We start from the raw sequence: 13,072 nt of genomic DNA, 5'->3' as shown, positions 1-13,072 counted from the left end.
ACATTTGTTTTTGAATGATTGCGAAATACGTTATGTAATTTCATTTCCACCGCGCTTGAGTATAAACAGAACTTACTGAATGTTCAAAAATATGTACGCCTATACTAATATAGTAGTTCTATACATAATTTTTAGAGTCGGCGTTGACTTTTACAATGATAAATTCTTACGTAAATATTAGTTCTTCATGTAAGTAATGTTATTGGTAGAGTTCATTAGTAGTTCCCAGTTTCAGAAGCGACTAAATAGGAAAGAGCTCGTTTGTGATGAGAATTACAAAAAGTTAATTTTATTATTAACATTGTGGTAGTCACTCGTTTGGCTTTTTCGTCCTTCAGTCAATATAACGCTACAAATTTCGCACATCTTGTATTACTTTTACTCTCAGTCTTCATCGAATCCACAAGCAGTGTCCTTTACTAATATGCTGCGTTTGTGGCTCAAGTTCACATGTTGTAGACTTCCATTCGGGCGGCCCTGGTTCGATCCTCGGCCTCGTATTGTTGGATTTTATGGTGAACAAAACAGATGTTGCAGAAGGTTTTTCTCGGGGTACTCCCGTGTCCTATCATTCACCAATACTCTCCACCTGTCCTTTATTTTATCTATCATCTGCAATCGTAAAAATAGGCTGGGGTAAAGTCTTGAGAGTACTATGCTGATATAGGAAGGACTTAGGGCTTATCACGCTATTTGTGTGCGCGGAATCTGGTGCTATCAGGGACTGTAGCAGGATGGGCCAACTGTCAGCGTCGGTTGTTCAGGAAGGACTCTGGGCTCCGAGTCCCTGAGGCTTATCATGCTACTCGTCTGAAAACGGGACGAGGCAGGATGGTCCACCTGACATTGTCGCATTCACAAATGTCACCCGGGTCCCTGTCGAACTTGGACAGTCATCGCATACAATAGGCCTATGTAGGATATACAATGAGCTAAAGCGTGCCTAAGTGTATGGATCGTTCCCGGGTTTAGCCCTCGAAAAAGCAAGTCGAGCACCTTTTCAAGTAACCTCCGACAGATTTTTGAGCGTCACTTTTAGGCTATGACTGTGAAACACTGTCAGTGTATCGGGGATCACTTGAAGCTAGAGATATACCATTCTATATTTGTCTTATTAATTCAGATAATTTAATATTTGTTATCTGCTTCTTCTTCACTCATAATAATGTACTTTGCTATTACCTGCGTGCTTAAAATGAGCAGCCTTGTTGTAAAGAAGGCCAAGTCCATTTTTTTCGAAAGTGTGGTTAAGAGTTATTCTTTTGGAAAATTGTACATGGACTCCGAATTTACTATTATTTTCTGTCAAAAAACGGAGAGAAATGTGTTAAATTATGTTTTAAAAACGAATCTTCGTTATAAAGACGGCTACCTCCTAAGCGTTTGTATGACGAAAGCGGCCAACTCCACGAAAAGCCAATCAGAGGCTTGAATTAGGTCATGTGATTGAGCAGGTGGTTGTGGTAGATGGAGGAGTATGTTAATAGCATTGATTAATTTTTGTTCTGTGCAACAATGTTGAAAAGCAATAACTTTACTTCAAAAGCGCCAGTGAATTTCTGCAGTATTTTCTATAAATTGTAATGTGAAATTATTTTCTGTTAAAGGTATATTCATAACATAGATTTCTTTTTACTCTGTGTAAAAATGTTGTAAAGTAATAAGTAATAGCTTTACTTCCAAAGAGTCAGATAATTTCTGCAGTGTTTTCTATTTGTTATGTTGGAATTTTTCATATTAATTTCATGTAGTTGCACCAACATAATGTACTTTTCTTAAAATAAATATGTTTCTGTTTATTCTTGAAGAGATAAAATATATTGAAATTTTTAAACCACTCTGTTTCCCTACTCAAATATATGAAGTGTGCTGTCATTTATGTTACAAAAACGGCCTCCTCCCATCCTTTGTTACAAAGCCGGCAAAGTCCATTTTTATTTTTAAATTATCTCATTATATTCATTCATAATATTCTGCCCAAGGGCAGGTCTTTCACTGCAAATCCAGCATTCTCCAGTCTTTCCTATTTTCTGCCTTCCTTTTTGTATCCTAATATGATCCATATATCTTAATGTCGTCTATCATCTGATAACTTATCTTATTCTCTCGTTCACCTTTTCTTCAAATGCATCCTTCAGAAGGCAGTTTCTTCTCAGCCAGTGACCCAGTCAATTCCTTTTTCTCTTTCTGATCAGTTTCAGCATCATTCTTTCTTCATCCACTCTTTCCAACACAGCTTCGTTTCTTATTCTGTCTGTTCACTTCACACACTCCATCCTTCTCCATATCCACATTTCAAATGCTTCTATTTGCTTCTCTTCACTTCGTCGTAATGTTCATGTTTCTGCCCCATACAATGCTACACTCCATACAAAGCACTTAATTAGTCTCTTCCTTTGTTCTTTCTCCAGAGGTATGCAGAAGATGCCTCATTATACAGTGAAACCTCTCATTTACGGACACCGAAGAGACGTAACAATTTGTCCACATCTGGGAGGTGTTCTTTATTGGGAGGGAAGCTTCCCAATCTAATAATAAATTTATAATAAGCATTATGTATCCTTGCACGCTTTAAATGAAATGTATTACTGTAGTTCAATTCTGAATACAATATACTACAGTAAATTCTTTGCAACTTTGAACTACAGTAGATAAGACCGTAAAAGGAAAATACAGTACTGTGCCATGCAATTTTATTCTAGATCTACAGTTATGTAGTACTGTAATTTACAGTTTTCAACTTAACCTTTACGTTCAGGTGCCATGTCTCTCGAAACCGAACAACTGATTGAAGTGAAGAGAATAATCCTGTTAACCCTATCATGTGTCGAATACAGTTTCACGATCGCGGAAACCTTGGACCCATCAGACAGGTTAAATTTTATGACTTTGTTTATCCACCCGCTTCCAGCTAACAAGGGGTAGCCGGCTGGGCTAGTGGTAGCCTACGAGACCCTTATTGTCTTCTTTCATGTTAAGACATTTCTGTACTAAATCTTCCATTTTTGTAATACATTAGATCTTGAAATTCAAGTTCTGTTCGCAGTCAGAAGGTGAAGCAAGCTTTAGGACTGTGAAATAGCTGTTCGTGTCTGAAAGTGTCCGTAAAGAAGACTTAAATTTATCATTATTTCTATATTATTTCAGTTGGGACGTAAAAATCTGTCCGTATCTGAGGAGTGTCCGTATCTTGGGGTGTCCGTAAGGAGAGGTTTCACTGTATATGGAAGATCAAATATTTAAATTAAGCAAATTGTTTATTCTAAGCTGCTAACATATTGCAGAAAAGAATTCAACTTCCTAAGTTGGCTTAAACAGTCTAAAACAATTTTTGGCATCTGCTGAACACTTTTGACAAATGAATATGGCCGTCTTTATAACTAGACAACTCAAATGTTACAGGATTAATTCTCCACATTTTAATTGATCCAAAAAAAATATACAAATTGATTAAATGACTTAACACTAAGTATATCTACCTAAACACATATCTATGCGTCACTCGCACTTTCCACAGTACAAACAAATAATAGTGAAAATTACCGCTGTACGGTATACAAAAATAAAATAAATACCTTGTGAAAGAACCGGCGGGAAAGCTAAACGGTACTTCCGAACGCACAATCGAACTGATGATAATGTGACACATTTCGTTCTTATAGAAATGTTCTTTACGTTATCTAGTACAATAAATAGAATAGCCTAATGGTGATGAACAAATTACAGAGAGGCAGAAAAAAATGAAGTCGAGGAACTTTGTGTCCTTGTGAATTCAAGGTCGTGCGTCGCAGACTGTTAGTACTCCTTCGTACGGAAAACGTCCAGATATTAGAAATCTCTATATAAAAATATCCAAACATGTTTTGCTCGTGCCATTTAGTCTAAACATAAATGATGAATTTATAACGTTCGATATATGAAAAAGTCCAAATTGCAAAATAGGCCAGGATTCGGTCGGTCCAACATATAATAACGTTAAATGACAAAAATAAGAATATACTAAATAAGAAGTGATGGTAGATTTTCGAAAGACAATCAATTTAAATCACTTTACAATGCATTATTATTGTTTACATGATAAGTTGAAGGTCCCGGGGTTTCAATTTATTACTTTTAGGTTAGCAAAATTGTCGACAGCTTCTAATGAGGCAGATATTGCGTATAAAGAGAAAAATTAACCTGTGCTACTGTAACTACAATGATAATTTATATAATTTATCAAAATTTGAGACGAAAAGAATTACGAATATTACTAACACATTAGTACAAAAACAAAACATCATATTATCTATGGCAATCTCAGACCTCGAGTGGCATTTCTTAGAACTATTTCGTGAATAAAATAAAAAATGTAAATAATATATCCCTAAAATTCGCTCACAAAATGTTAATAATTGTATATTTATGAATACTTAACATATTCAGACATTGTGAAGTCAAAAGAGATAAATACGATTACTGCAATAAAGAAATTGAATGTTATTCAGTAATGCCAATCCAGAAAAGCGAAATACATGTTTAAAAATATTAATTACATGCATTGCGCTTTTCTCTTATTATTATAACAGAAATACATTTTCATTATCTGCTGAAATCATAATTTAATTTAAACATTTTATAGTGTAGGCCCAATAACAAATAACCTGATTAATACATTAATTAAATGAACAATTGTTATGAAGGAGTGTCATTTTCTTTAGATACAATGGACATGGAATTAGAAGATGAAGATGTAGATGTGGAAGTAGGATTCCACACTTTATTTAGTACAATGGATTCATGTTCATCGATTTACGTAGAAACAGTTGCCGACACTGACTAAACAAAAGAACGACCATGCATTAAATTGATAGTGATGAATTCAACTGCAGAAATTATCGCGATGTATGGCTGTGATTGCTTGGAATTTAAAATTTCATTACACTTCATTGGCCGAAAATGGAATGACGTCATATAAAGGAAATAGTCATGATTATTCTACAAGGAGGTATGTTATTTCTCCCCCACTCATTTAAACTAAATATAGGCCTAATACAGAATCTGATCTGAGGCATATATCTAATTTTAGCCCAACTATAGTTATAATTATTTTATTAATATTTGTCCACCCCTAACATTAATGAATAATTATGATTTCGAAAAGGAAGCTTTGGCTTTGTCTGGAGTGAGCTAATTGTCCTATAAATTGATAAATTGTACATAATTTTATTTTTTGTAAATGAGCTCAATAAGTAATAATAATAATAATAATAATCAGGGAAAGGATTTATATGTAAATACATATTTACTTATAAAGCTAATATAATTTATATTTTGCATTATCTTTATGTTTCACAATGTGTAGGGTTGAAAAATCCTACTTTTATTTTCCATATTTTTCCATATTTTAGAGTTTAGTACATATTTTCGTTAATTTCCATATATTTTCCATATTTCATATAAAACAGTCCATATTATATTAGGTTTAACAATAAAACAAAACAAAATTCCATTAACTTTTAAAAATACATTTCAACAATAGAGATTTAAACACATGTTCAGTAATCCCTTTAACATCAGAGTTATTTGAAAATTAGCAGTCCTATCAACAATGGGAAAGTAAGTTACAAAACTGTATTAATTTAATTTAAAATTTTTAACAGACTTCAGTTGTGCAGCTCAACAGTTAAATGCCAGTCAGAGTACACATAGGTTCAGTTTTGTAAATCATACTATAAAGACGGTAAATATGCCAAAAGTACGTCATTCAGTCAATTTAAAATCAAAACTAACAAGTTACATTTCAGAATTTAAAGAAGATGGTTTATCAACTGACAATAAAATATTATTTTGTAATTTGTGTCAGTGTGCAGTATCATCTACACAAAAGTTCCTGGTGCAACAACACATTACAACTAGTAAACATCAGGCCAACAAACAACTAAATTCCAAGCAGAGACAATTGTTTTTAACACAACCAACAACATCGAATGTAAGATCTGAGTTTAACATCGACCTGTGCCGTTCTCTCATCTCTGCTGATATTCCTCTCTACAAACTAAAGAATAAGGTCTTCAGGGAATTCCTTGAAAAATATACTCAACATACAATCCCGGATGAGTCAACACTTAGGAAGACGTATGCTCCATCCATCTACGATGAGACAATACAGAAGATAAGAGATGAAATTAAAGATAGTTCAATTTGGGTTTCCATTGATGAGACTCCCGACAAAGAAGGTAGACTTGTTGGTAATGTAGTTATCGGTTTGTTAAGTGAACAATATTCTGAACGAATTCTTTTACATTGTGATGTTCTAGAAAAGTGCAATAACAAAACTATAGTTAAACTGTTCAACGAAGCTATGGGTATCCTGTGGCCAAAGGGTATTATGTACGATAATGTGTTATTCTTTATTAGCGATGCTGCCCCTTATATGGTCAAAGCTGGACAAGCATTATCTGTTGTATATCCTAAATTGACTCATTTTACTTGTGTGGCGCATGCATTTCATCGTGTGGCAGAAGTGGTCAGAGACAATTTCCCTAAAGTAGATTTGTTGATTTCATCAGTGAAAAAAGTATTTCTCAAAGCTCCCAGTAGAGTTAACGTGTTGAAAGAAATGTACCCTGAAATTCCATTGCCACCAAAGCCAATTTTAACTAGATGGGGTACATGGCTAGAAGCAGTTGAATATTATGCCGAACATATAGACTCTATTAACAATGTTCTCCTTGCATTGGACTCTGAAGATGCAGTCTCAATTGATATTACGAAAACAGTTACCTGTGACATAAGTGTGAAGAATGACTTAGCTCACATTCAGCATACATTTTCATGCATCATAAAAACGCTCAAAAGTCTCCAAAATAGGCACCTTTCACTATCTGAAAGTTTTGAAATTATAAATAGTACTGTGGAACAACTGAATCGTGGTAGAGGTAAAGTTGCAGATGCAGTAAGAGCTAAGGTGGACACTGTACTTTCAAAAAACCCTGGATATGAAGAACTACAAAAGGTTGTTGCTGTGATGAGTGGTGAATCAACAGTGAAGATTAACTTGGACTTATCCCCAGCAGACATTGTGAAATTGAATTATGTACCAGTTACTTCTTGTGACGTCGAACGCTCTTTTAGTCAGTATAAATCTATCCTCAGAGACAATAGAAGAAGATTCACTTTTCAGCACTTGAAAGAAATGTTTGTAACCTATTGTTATGGTAACAGACAATAAAAATTGTGTTTTGTTGAAACTACATTGGAAGATAAGGTACGTCCATTATATTTTTTGTTTAGTTTGATTAAAATGTACCAATATTTAACGTACATAGTCATTTTTTTATAATTTTAAGTCCATATTTAATTCCATATTTTGGTAAAAATCCATATTTAATTCCATATTTTGGTAAAAATAACTACATATATATTTACATATTTCATATATTTTTAGTCCATATAAATCCGTTCCCTGATAATAATAATAATAATAATAATAATAATAATAATAATAATAATAATAATAATAATAATTATTATTATTATTATTATTATTATCATCATCACTGTCATCATCTTTCCGCATGGACGATTCCAGAAATGCATATAGTGTGTTAGTTTGGAGGCCGGGGGGGAAAAACCTTTGGGCAGGCCGAGACGTATATAGGAGGATAATATTAAAATGGAAATGATGGTGGAGACTGGATTAATCTTGCTCAGGCTTATGTGAGAGCGGCAATGAACCTCCTGGTTCTCTAAAAGCCTTAAGTATCACCATCAATCCAAAAGTTAAATAAAGACGTCCATATATTAGCCGTGTCCCCAATAGAAAATGTTGTAATGCTCAATGTCTTACAAATCATAATTTAGATAACATTGAAATTTAAAAAAAAAAGTTACAGAAGTACGAGGATTCAAAGACCTCAGAGGAAAGGTATAACTCTCATGATATTGTATCAGCAAAACTTTTCGTTCTGGAAAGGAATTTTAAAATGTTACATTTATTTGGATGAAATTTCTGCATATTTAAAGAACAACATTTTTTTTTCAATCATTTATTGTTATAATACTGTACGTTGCTATCTCAAACTGACTGAGCGTGTTGGGAATTAAATCAATGGCTTTCCCAAAACACGCTATGAAATATTTAATAAAAAACAATAAATGTTTATTTCGAAAAGGAAGCAGAAACGAGCGAAATTGTATTAAGCTTCTCTGTTTGAAATATTTCAAAGAACAGCCCCTCCCCCGAAATTAATGATACTACTTACGGTTCATCAGATATATAATTAATGGCGGGTACTTGATTGTTTCTCATTCATCCATATAAAGTCAAAGTTGTACAGATTAAGGTGCGCCATAGGAGGCTGGTCTACTCTTTACTCGCTGTGAGATGATGGAAAATGTTAAATGTTATGTTTTATTTAACGACTCTCGCAACTGCAGAGGTTATATCAGCGTCGCCGGATGTGCCGGAATTTTGTCCCGCAGGAGTTCTTTTACATGCCAGTAAATATGCTGACATGAGCCTGTCGCATTTAAGCACTCTTAAATGCCATCGACCTGGCCCGGGATCGAACCCGCAACGTTGGGCTTCAGATGATGGAGATTTGTTGGGATGCCATAGGGAAACCGGAGCACCCGAAGAAACCCCCTGTGTAGCCTGGACCAAGGATTTCTCAACACGAGCCATAATTCGGGAATACGCCGGGGATCGAACTCAGGGCAACAGGATTATGAGTTCAGCGGTATAGTCATTGGATTGTCATGGAAGCTTGAGAAACGTAATATATGACATGAAATTAGATTTTGATGAACAGATGTATCAGATTTGGAGTAATACTAGAAACATTATCCGTTTATCTTATCTTGCTTGTAGACTATACTAACTTAAAGTAAAATAAAGTTATCTTATCTTGCTTGCAGACTATTCCAACTTGAATAAAGTAAAATAAAATTATCTTGCTTGTACTGTCTCTTGCTTGAATAAAGTAAAAGGAAAATTATGTGTTTATCTTATCTTTGTTGTATGTGAATATAAAAACAATACTTAGAGCTAATAGAAACATACTGGAATTATCTTGGCAAGCTGTCTTTTCGAAATGTTATTGGATCATATTTAATCCCACAAATGGACATTTATGGTACTTGAACTGTACTTAATTTTAATATATTGAACCTCCTGAAGTGTGTACCTTTTACAAATCAGTCTTGATTTTACGTAGGCCTACTAGGACTTATTTTAATATTGGACATTTTACTACAGCAGAGAGTATTTTTACCAACGAATTGACATTTTCATATGTTGGTCCTTTAGCATTGGACGATGTCCCCGATTACCAGCTTTTCATGCAATTTCATTACAATCAAGCTTATGCGGACACACACTTCGCTTACGCAAATCCATAGCATGTTTTTTTCGTAGTTACTGTAGCTTAGTTAAAGGTTTTAAGGGATTAAACGGCTTGCAAGCTCGCTCTCCAAAACATATAACATTAAGAGTAAATTAATTATCAGGTCGAAATTTTAGAAATCTTTCTGGTTTAAGGGTAAAATTGTAGATGCATAAACGCGTATTTTATTAGAAAGTATGAGAAACGCGAGGCGGAGGTCTAGCATCTGAATATAAAATGACGATCTGTTAGGTACTTCTGTGGATGATCCAGAATCCAGACTGAAGTTTGTATGTCTTTTAAGATTAAATAAGTTTGAACTGAAATGAAAAGATTATGGAAAATAATCATATCATGTAAACGTGATTTAGAATTGTGGACTGGACAAGAAAAACGGTATAGCCTATGTGCCAAAATGACAAAGTGTGGGAAAACACAAAAAACTATATACTTGCAATTATTATTTAATTTTTTCAACATAAAGTGTCTCAACATCCAATTAAGTTCTCTGCAAACATATTGAGCTGTGAAACAACCCATTACTGACAATATTATGTAGTGTAACTGGCTCCCACATTATCAAAGTCTGACAACGATATAAGTGCCATGTATAATTTCCTTGAAAACGGTACAAACAGTCGAGTGATTTGTGAATATTAAAAGGTAGAACACTAACAATATGATTTGTAAGCATGAGAAACTGTTTGTTTTTCTTAATGGCACAGGTCCTTATAAAAACCATGGTATTTAGTGTCCATGAAATCTAGCATTGCCTTTAAAGAGTTCTTAGGAGTCAGCATAGCAAACTTCTCCAGATTTGTAATAGACTGCAGTGTTCGTCCTCTTCTTAGAACCTGACATGTCTTCCACTGATCAGAATCACTCAAGTTATTCCTGGTAAGGACCAATGTTGGATGATCACAAGCAACTCGAATCCACGATACTTGAGTAATGCGCAATGTTAACGTATTTAGAGCCCTATCAGCTTCTGAAGCCACATCCAAGAAGTCTTCAGATTTCATTGAAATCACTTGGAATGTTTTTTTTTATTCTGGCCGACCTTACAATGTCCTGCATCTCATCAGGAACCATGGCTTTACAAACCCTCTCCCTTGGCAGTTGTGTATGGCTTCCCTTGCTGCCGTAGTTTTATATTTTCTAGACACTTTTTTTGCCTTAGATACTTTTATAGTTAGTGGTCTGTTATTATCCATGATAAATGCTACAAAATCGCTACATTCACTTCAGATCAACACAGCGAGTAACCCTCCACAGTACATACACTAGGTGGCACTTATATCGTTCATCAGGACTATACTAGAGACATATCAAGTGTAATCTAGAATGCACCCGTTTGACTATATGGAAGGATGTTTGGTACATAGAGCTATTACTATGACATTGGCGCTGCTATATATAGGCCTACATCACATTCTGTGACAAAAACAAAATTTGACCTCAGAGGCACTTATACCGTTTTCCATGTCTGCTCTTCAATTAGCTAAAATCATTAGACACTACCAATACATTTATATAATGAGTGCAATGCGCTTGCTCCAGATTTGTTGTTTGTTTGTAATTGAGGAATACGGTTTTATGTTAAGGGGATTGGTTTGAGCGAACGATATTCTATATAAATATATTATCTTTTTTTGTGAAGTTGATAGAGTATTTTCCTAGCAAGAGAGTTCAAAGACAAATCGTCTCACGCTAGTAAGTGGCTTACGCATTGTTTTGTTTTGTCCTGTTTACCTTCACAAGAAGTAGGTGATTTTTTTTGTTTTTATACGACTGAGATTAAGCCAACATGATAAAAAATTGAACATGATGAAGGAAGGATGGGTGGAGCGGAGAAAAATTCCCTCCAGCAACGGGACTCGAACCCGGGTTTTCGGCTCTACGTGCTGACGCTTTATCAACTAAGCGACACCGGATTCCACTTCCGATGCCGGATTGAATCCGATGATTTAAGACGGCGCTCATTCTGTCGGATCCCGGCCACTTCGTCACTCGTAATGAGTGCACCTCTGCACAAAGTGTGTTGGACATTTTGCCAGTGTCACACATCTGTGACACAGTGCATGAGGGTTGGCCACTAAAGGGAAACTAAGAGGTGGAACTTAAACTGAGAGGATTCAATCCGGTTCAGTTTAGTGACTATCTTATAGATCACTATGTATCTGACGAGGCTTCATTCAGTCGTCTGAAATCACTCACACAACCAAGACATGTAAGGCGTTTCATAGAAAATTCAACGCCTTGTTTTACAGCTCACACCCTAACATTTTTAAGATAATTCCAGTTTTGAAAAATATTCGAACATAAACTTATTTGAAAATTAATGGAATGAACATGCAGGCCCATAAAAGAAGAAAAATAGGGAACAAGTAATTGAACATTGACAGATTATATAAAAAATACAGAGAATGCAAAATTTATCTTTTTTGTGTGAAGTACGTTTCGTATTTCAACATTCCCCTCATATGACTACATTTAGTTAAAGAAAATCATTTCAATTGTTTTATGGCGCGTCTTAAGACATTAAAATATAAGAGCACAATTTTTAAACACACCATGCGTTTAATGGTGTGCCAATCGGTATTCGGGGAAAGTGGGACGGAAAATTGTGCCCTAACATCGTAACGTGATACTAATCTAAAACAAAAATGTTCTTGAATTTATATATTGTATGACTCAGTGGCGTAAATACATTGCGGTGTTACAGCAAATGGCGCAACAACACTATGGCGCTATTGCATGTGGCGCAAACATGGTGCCTCGTCTATGACCGCTAAATCAAGGAATGTAGAAATTCCAAAATTTTCTATGTATTTGATGAAAATTGTCTGAAGAGTCTTTTTTGTTTTCTCTTTTTATGTCGGTAGTTTGCGATTTAGTGTCCAGAATAGGGTAGCTTAATCTAATTATAATTTTAGACAGTTAAATTTTCATCTACAGGAGTTCCCGTATTTCATTAAAGAATACAGGACGGAAGTAGTCGTGAAGAGTTCCCTTCCAAAGTAGCACGCTATCCATGAAACTACAACAGCGAACATATCTTGCCAGAACACAATTTAATATTGTCGGTTTGTGGATCCGCAATCAGTTCGTGTTCATCTGTACAAATTGCATTAAACATGAACAACACTTGTTTAAATCGGGAAAAATTATTTAGCCGAGACGTGTATTATCAATACTACTGTTAAATGGTATCCAGTTTTTTTCGTAATAGGCCTATATATTTCACTGACGCTGATGAAAATCTTAAGGCATTGAACAAACTTTGAGTCTTGAGCTAATATGTGGAATAATTTCAAAGACATGTTGGGTCCGATAAGTATAATAATAAAATGTATTAACTTTTAATTAATACATTTTAATTAACTTTTTCAAACATTGTTAACGATTATATTTAAACCAGAAATTATAAGTGTTCATTATGTATCATTGCTTCGATGAGACCTGAGGATGCCAGATTCATGGCGAAAACGTTCGTCGGTCATTATGTACCATTTCATGTAATAATATAATGATTTAATGTTTGATTATTGATAAGTAATTCTGACGGTAATAAATCCATACATATTTGAAATGTTTAATATGTGGAAGCTAAGATTCGACTGTAGTTGACAACATTTAATTTTCCCTTTAGTTACTTTAAGTACCGAAAACAAGAATGACATTTTTCACCATCACCACTACCA

The 13,072-nt window shown here is 34.6% G+C and overlaps 2 protein-coding genes across 5 annotated transcripts in view; one reads left to right on the top strand and one right to left on the bottom strand.

The window, feature by feature from the left end:
* The window catches only part of LOC138693158 (lachesin-like), a 1,789,721-nt gene that overhangs the window by 1,460,871 nt on the left and 315,778 nt on the right, over positions 1-13,072 (top strand). The gene's annotated exons all lie outside the window — the stretch shown is intronic.
* LOC138692691 (UDP-glucosyltransferase 2-like) overlaps positions 1-13,072 on the bottom strand; it is a 38,521-nt gene that overhangs the window by 22,827 nt on the left and 2,622 nt on the right. The gene's annotated exons all lie outside the window — the stretch shown is intronic.

The sequence above is a fragment of the Periplaneta americana genome, chromosome 17 (genome assembly GCF_040183065.1).
Source record: "Periplaneta americana isolate PAMFEO1 chromosome 17, P.americana_PAMFEO1_priV1, whole genome shotgun sequence".
NCBI classification, from domain to species: domain Eukaryota; kingdom Metazoa; phylum Arthropoda; class Insecta; order Blattodea; family Blattidae; genus Periplaneta; species Periplaneta americana.
This window is presented reverse-complemented; position numbering and strand designations above follow the sequence as displayed.